Source organism: Hyperolius riggenbachi, chromosome 2, assembly GCF_040937935.1.
Source record: "Hyperolius riggenbachi isolate aHypRig1 chromosome 2, aHypRig1.pri, whole genome shotgun sequence".
NCBI lineage: Eukaryota > Metazoa > Chordata > Amphibia > Anura > Hyperoliidae > Hyperolius > Hyperolius riggenbachi.
Genome location: NC_090647.1, coordinates 163,614,021 through 163,620,448, shown reverse-complemented (window position 1 = coordinate 163,620,448; position 6,428 = coordinate 163,614,021).

The following is a 6,428-nucleotide window of genomic DNA, read 5'->3' as shown; positions in this document are numbered from 1 at the left end:
CATGTCTACCTATGCTGGAGTAAGGGGCTACTTAATACTGGGGAGACACCTCAGCTACCTATACTGGTTTGACCCCTCCCCCAAATGTTTGTTTTGCCATGTTGCATATTGCTACATTTATCAACTCAATTTTATACATGCACATGATCAGATGACCATGATGTCATGCTTTGAGCCCATTTAGGCTGAAGGAAAGAGAATATGCCAAAAGATTAGCTTAAACTCATAACTATAGTCTTGCATTACACTCTACAAACTACTTACTTATTGACTATATAGTTGGCCTACCAGCTTCTGGTCCAAAGTAATGACATCTGTGTAAAAATTAATCTCTTCCCCCCCCCCCCCAAAAAAAACACATACATGTATCTAGTACTGGAAGAAGCCATCTCGCGTACCATAGTACAATTTTCAGTTCCGGCTGTAAAACCACAGGGTTATTCTTAGACTCAGAAGCCCTAATTTAAAGGACTTCTGAGGCGACGAATAAAATCTATGTTTACTCACCTGGGGCTTCTTCCAGCCCCTAACAGCCATTTCAGTCCCTCGCCGCAGCCCCGCTCCTCCTCTGTGTCCCGCTGGCTGCCTGTAATGATCGGTAGTTGTGCGCATGAGCAGTATGCGGCAGATGGCGTGGACGGAAGAGGTCACCAATTATTATGGGCGGCCAGTATTTTATGACTTGCTAGTGGTTTAAAAGGCATCTTATTGATATGGTTTAAAAATATCACCTAGAAGAAAACTCAGGAAAAAAATGAATTGCATTTGGCCCAGTGATTAATATGCCTGCAGAGGGAGGGGGGACACCAAGAGCCCAATAGTGTGATATTGTATAGATGATAATTAATAATGAGTAATATAACAATTTAATACTCACAAACCAGGGTTACCATTAGGCAACCACTGTGAAGGCAGGTGGGGAGATTAACCTGACCCCACTCAGGATTAAAAATCACTCTCTGTAGATGGGAAGAAGATGGGTACAACCCTCCACCAAGGGTGGACTTAGCAATATGTGGAAGCTTTCCAGAGGCGCCAATAGAATAAAAGTCACTTAAACGAGCTTAAAACCGATGGGGCAGTGGTGGGCCTATCGCATCCATGCAGACAAAGCAAACAAAGGAAGGACTGTGGCATCAACAGTCAAACAACAATTTATTTATACTCCACAGTAAAAATAGGCAACGCGTTTCACGGGCTCAATCCCGCTTCATCAGGCCAATCAAAAAGGAGCATACAGCTTAACAGCATCAAAACCACACTGAGCGCCTCTGTGTGGTTTTGATGCTGTTAAGCTGTATGCTCCTTTTTGATTGGCCTGATGAAGCGGGATTGAGCCCGTGAAACGCGTTGCCTATTTTTACTGTGGAGTATAAATAAATTGTTGTTTGACTGTTGATGCCACAGTCCTTCCTTTGTTTGCTTTGTCTGCATGGATGGGATAGGCTCACCACTGCCCCATCGGTTTTAAGCTTGTGACTTTTATTCTATTGGCGCCTCTGGAAAGCTTCTACATATATGCCTGCAGAGGAAAGTGAAAGTAGAACTATTAATCTTTTCAAGCTCAATTTTTTTTTTGTTTTACTGATCTGTTGGAGTAGAGGGGATTTTTTTTTTTTCTTTACTGTAGTTGTGCTTAAAGCATTGCTGCAACTCAGCTACACGTCTACTATGTGATCAGAAGTCCTGAGCTGTTGTACATGGGAGATGTCTAGTAGTAAGAACCAGAAAGCAGCTGCCATGATGCAATTGTGAGTTGCAGCAAACCATAACAGAACACCCAATGCATTGCATTCTCACATATACTGTATGGTCTTCTAGAGTAAATAACTGTATATTAGTGCTGACTTTTTGTGGGCTTATCCACGGGTGAAATACAAAGAGCTGATGAATGCATATCCACCTGTCCTGCTCCAGCTTGCATCCAAGCGTCTGCTCGGCAACTTCTGAACTGGCCACTGCCGCCACATGACTGAGCTTGAAGCTGTTGTGGTCAGTTCAGGGAGACGCAGAGACCAGAGGTGGAGTGAGGAGAGGTAGTTCTACTTCCATCTGCGGGGGTTTGGGTAATCGGTAATAATTTTATGGCAAAAGTGGCGAGGTGGACTTATGCCTGGGTTGGTTTATGTGCAGGGATCTACGGTATATGGGTGAATTCATAGCAGTACCACTGTAGATTCAGAGAGAATGTTAGTATCATGACCATACAGTGCCCCTGAATTAATTCATGGGACCATCAACCATGGCTGCTCCTATAAGTCATAATGGCTTCATACTTGACTTTAACACAGGGTTTCTGCCATGCCCTTACCTGTTACTTCCACAATATGCAGCAGCACCTTTTAGGGCTGAAGGGCTATAATAGAAAAACTCCTTTTCACAAAGCAAGGATTCAGCTCATTCAAAATGTTAAGGAGAAAAAACAAACGGCTCTGGAGTAAATAAATTAATGCTAGTCATCAGCAGTGCATGTGATGTCAATGTGTACCTACCTGGTTTCTTCTGAGATTTCTCCTTATTATCTTTACTCTTGGTTTGGTCTATTTTCTTACTTCCCATTAGACTTCCAACTTGAGTTATGATAGTGGCCTGGAAAGTAGCAGTATACAGTAATAAATCATATCTGCACAGATAAAATCTCATCAGGGTTGGTTCATTGGGGGTCTGCTGTCAAACTGTTCTCTGGAACGGGCAGCAGCAGACGAACGGAGATGTAGAACAGAACCATGCTTTCCCATGGGCCTGTTCAAAAAGTCAGTTTTTACTAAATATGGGATTTGTCTGTTGCAATACTGCAGTGGGTGTTCTTGCCATGAACAATTAATGGATAGTGTATTTGTCTCCATATCTGATGATATGGCACGCTTCTGCTTGTGAGCGTGTGAGCACCTTCGACAGGCCAGGGTGGTTGACCCATGACGCCAAGTGGCGCAACGTCAGGAGGCATGGGCCCTGGTGCTGCATTTCATAGACTTATATGTGAATTATTTTAACCTGGACAGTTTTTGCTTTTTATAATTGTCACTTAGGAATGCTAAATGGCACTGTTTTTAAAACATTTTGGTTGTTAGTCATTTATTATTTAGGCAACACTTGGTCTGTGATTCTGCAGGCCCAGAATTGTTCAACCAAAACTTCTTACATGCGAGTGTGACATAACACGTGCTCACGTATACGCTGACAACCACGTGGCAGATGCGGCGTCACTAGGCCGGATTGATTTCAATATCAAATTGACCAGGAATCGGCCTGCAGTGTATGGACAGGCAACACATTTCTCTCCAATCAGAGAGAGATCTGTCTCTTGGTTGATCTGGCACCTTAAAGGTACTTTCAGACTGCATCCCAGCACTGGGATTTATCATCTGTAGAAGCAGCCATTATCTGTGACTCCTAGACTTCATGAATGTTCTGGCAGTGGTACATTTTCTTGGAACTGGTGTACAGAATAAGAATATCTACTGCTCACGCTATGCAAATGCTATTCCACATGTGTTTTTGTGCAGTAAAACCCTGCGGATTTGCTCAAGTGTAAACCCTGCCTCCACACAGAGGCCCATATGCAATTCCCTTTATCACCTGAGTTTTCTCCAGGGTGATATTTTCACAATTTTTCATAAAATGCCTTTTAAGCTACCAGCAAGCAAGAAAATACTCAATATGAATTTGATAGTACTATTTCACCTACATTTGGGTACTTTTTCAATTGTAAAATGCTGAAAAGTTAGTTTAAAGAGAAAATGAAAATTATCTCCTAGGAGATAACACAGGTGAAAAAGTTAATTGCATATGGCCCAGAGTCTGGTAATAGGCATGTCAGATCATACTAGTATATTGTCCCCTATTGTGTGTAGTTCCTATATACAGGTCTCACAGATATTTACAACACTTACCTTTTGTCCTTGAACACCCAGAGACAGGTCCGCTCTAAATGGTAGTGCAACTAGAGGAGGAGAGGGGGGAATAAGATAAATTGGCTAACCACAGAGAGACATTGGAAATGACAAGTTACTGATTATAGCACAGAGTGATTATTGTTGCAATTCTATATATATTTTTTAAGTTTGGAAACGCCTTTCGTGAGGATGACAGTTTTTTTGACATTACATCAATTTACAAAATATCTATTCCACAAACTGAGTCTCTAAAGAAACATGAATTCTAGGGATAACTCATTTGTGTAACATTCACACTAATATTAGGTTGACAGTGGGCATTGTGTTCCCTGTAACAGTGGGAATGGGAAAGTGTCACTGCACGTTATCTGCACATTGTGTGGCATAAAGTCAATAGTATGCTGCACTGCTACCGTTAATACGCACGTTTTTGAAGTAACGCACTGCATACCGTGTGTTGGGATGCTGCATGGCAGTATATTGCACCCACCACACAGGGAACTTCGCAGAGATAGTGCATTGCAGTGTGGTAAGCCGTGTTACAATGCAGCAGTTACACTGCAATGCAGCACTGTGAATGTAGCCTCAATATCTAGAAGTATTTGACCTTTAACAGGAACAATCTTCCATATAGTTTTCAGGTTAGTGGGTTCCTCAAAAACTCCAAACCAGCACCACATAACCTTTCTCTCCACAGTGCTTTGAAATGCCTTTTGATTTTTTAAAAGTAGTAAAATGATAGATGCTTAGAAATGTATAAGCAGGCTTTACATACTATAGAGATATTAGTGGCACAATCAGCTCTGGAGATGGAGTTAACAATTCCATAGACTGCCCTCACTCAGCTTCATGGCCTTGGATATCACTGTGGTTACTCCCTCAAGTCCTACATCACCTCTGCAGTATGTAGTATCTTACCTGATCCGAAGCAAACTCTTGTGTTAAGTAGAGTAAGTGCTCTAGCTAGGGTGATTGGCATTGGCATTCTCAATTACTGGTCCACAGACGTCTGACCACCTCCGCTGTAAGCAAAAGGACACCGCTGGAAAAAAAGAGAGAAACACATTCTTACACCCTACATTGCACCATATCACCCATAGGTCACAGCAATAAAGTATCTGGACATCAATGCAAATGGTACTGGAAAATGGGTTTGTAGGCAAATAAAAGAAGACATGTTGTACTCATATATGTGTAAAGCAGTCTAGTTGTGGTGAACCACTGAGAAACCTCATAGACAACTGCTGGTCCCTGTAATAAATTATAGCAAACTCCTTGCTGCTAAAAGCAAAGTGCACAATAGTATACACATACACAGACCACGAATTTGTCCTCCGAAATAAGTCGTTAGTATCCACATCCCCATTAAATAGGTTTAGCAAAGTTGCACAAGCGGAGGCGGTAGCCCAATCAAGCACCGTGCCCAAAGCCCAATAACTGAAAGTCCTGGGGTGCAATTTTAGAACTTCCCAGTAATTATATAATTTTAATTATGGAGCTAGTCTAGTTAAGGTGATCCACTGGGAAACCTTATAGACAACTGCTATTCCAACTGCCGAACGCTGCAATAAATCACAGCAAACTCGCCACTGCTAAAATCAAAGTGCCCAACAAGTACATGCGTACATCTACCACGAAATTGGTAATTTCAAAAATTGCACGTCAGGACCCTTGTCTGCGGCCCTCCTTAGCGGTAATCCTGAGTCAGGCTCGGGAGGGGAAGCCGCAGATCAGGGTGGTAATCCCGTGCCTGAGTGAGGCCTGGTGCACACCAAAGGAGTTTTTCTGAGCGTTTTGAGTTTTTAAATCTGCTGCTAATGTTATCCTATGTGTCTGTGCACACTGGAGCAATGAAGTTTTGTAAAAAAAACAACATAGCCTTACATTGGGAAGAGCTTTTGAAAGCTCATCCCAATGTAATGCTATGGTTTTTTTTTACAAAACCTCATTGCTCCAGTGTGCACAGACACATAGGATAACATTAGCAGCAGATTTAAAACGCTCAGAAAAACTCCTCTGGTGTGCACCAGGCCTTTGCTTCATGCAGGAGCTGCTGCAGACCTCTCTGAGGTATATTTCTTTTCTTGTTTTTAGGGTCTAAAAGCTTGTGAAAAAATTGTATGGCTTTTAGACGTTAAATCTGGAAATAATCATAACGTCAGGGAGGTTAAAAGGCAACTGTAAGGAGAGGTATATAGAGGTTGCCATGTTTATTGCCAGTTGCCTGACTATCCTGCTGATCCTCTGCCTCTGATACCTTTAGCCATAGCCCCTGAACAAGCATGCAGCAGATCAGGTGTTTCTGATAATCTTGTCAGATCTGACAAAATTAGCTGCCTACTTATTTCTGGTGTTGTTCAGACACTACTGCAGCCAAATAGATCAGGACAGCGAGGCAACTGGTATTGTTTAAAAGGAAATAAATATGGCAGCTTTCATATTATTCGCACTACAGTTGTCCTTTAACTTTACTAAACCTATTTGGTTGGTGGAGTGGATAATATGACATATTTCAGAGGGCAAATTAGTGGT